This window comes from Cupressus sempervirens, chromosome 7 (assembly GCF_028749045.1).
Source record: "Cupressus sempervirens isolate cs-2001-9-10 chromosome 7, ASM2874904v1, whole genome shotgun sequence".
Taxonomy (NCBI): domain Eukaryota; kingdom Viridiplantae; phylum Streptophyta; class Pinopsida; order Cupressales; family Cupressaceae; genus Cupressus; species Cupressus sempervirens.
Window position 1 is genome coordinate 777975236 of NC_143124.1, and position 1228 is coordinate 777976463.

At 28.5% G+C, this 1228-nt stretch overlaps 1 non-coding gene across 1 annotated transcript; it reads left to right on the forward strand.

Moving 5' to 3' along the window:
• The first annotated feature begins 307 nt into the window (after nucleotides 1-307).
• TRNAQ-UUG (transfer RNA glutamine (anticodon UUG)) lies at nucleotides 308-379 on the forward strand. The gene has a single exon. It is a non-coding gene; the product is annotated as a tRNA-Gln (tRNA).
• Nucleotides 380-1228: the final 849 nt, after the last annotated feature.

A 1228-nucleotide genomic window follows, 5' to 3' on the forward strand; every position in this document is an offset into this window, starting at 1 on the left:
AAGGGATGATAATTATTGAATCAGCTTAAGTCCGTATCTTTTTAATTTGCATGAGTGAGTTCATTGAAATTTTAAGAGCAATGTCTGTGTTTCTGTTTTACTAATTGTTCTAATCGTACATGCAAAATGCAATTCAGATTTGTACTTTGAAGCTCCATGAAAGTTCATTTTGAACATGAAATCCACTTGATCTTAGACCAATTATGAGATGAATGTGGGAATGATTTTTATCATCGCGAGATTTAAAAGTACATCTTGTTTCGAAATTATAACGACTAGTCCCGTCAATAATTTAAAGATGTTAAGTGGTTCTATGGTGTAGTGGTTAGCACTCTGGACTTTGAATCCAGCGACCTGGGTTCGACTCCCGGTAGGACCTCTTTCGAGATAATGAACATAGATGCGTAATCTTTTTAAATTAAAACTTATTGAATTGAATCTTAATAATATTCATGTTTAGGGAATGTCATCAAATTCCAGCGGTTGCATTTCATTATTTAAAATTTCAATTAATTGTTAAGAATATAGACGCGTAATCTTTTTAAATTCAAATTTATTGAATTGAATCTTAATAATATATATATTAGAGGTTGAAAATATTCATGTTTAGCATTGGTAAGAATATGTGAGTCATTGAAAGACATTGCTTCTTATCTAGTGTTTGTGTATGACAATTGTCTTCCCTTTCTCTCTCCTTTGCATCGGTTTGTTTAAACATCACATACATATGACTAACTCATAGACTAAAAGTGTTAATGGTAAAAGTATTTAATTTATTCTTTAGTGTGTAGTGTTTAAAGAGTGCCTTTTTATTTAGTCCACGATCAATCATATTTCTTCTTCTTGTACACTCTTCCATCCTAATCAATATGAAATATTGATGAATCAACAACCAAATCTAAAAAACATAACTATCTTATTGTACTTTTGCTAATAACATTATTCTTATATATCTAATGTAAGCTTTCAAAAATTCTAATTATTTTATGAGTTGGAACTTTCTTTCATTTATTTATTTGTCCTTAGTAATGCCTTTCACTTTATTATCTAATTAGATTTGTTCCTAATTGTTTGTCTTAGTTTTTAATCTATTTAATTATCTTTAATTCTTATTAACTTTGGATGAGTTGTCAATTTGTTTTAATGTATAAATTCATAGTCAATGTCTATGATCACATTTTAAAATTAAATTGTCCTGTGAGACAACCAACAAAATTGAAGTAGTGAT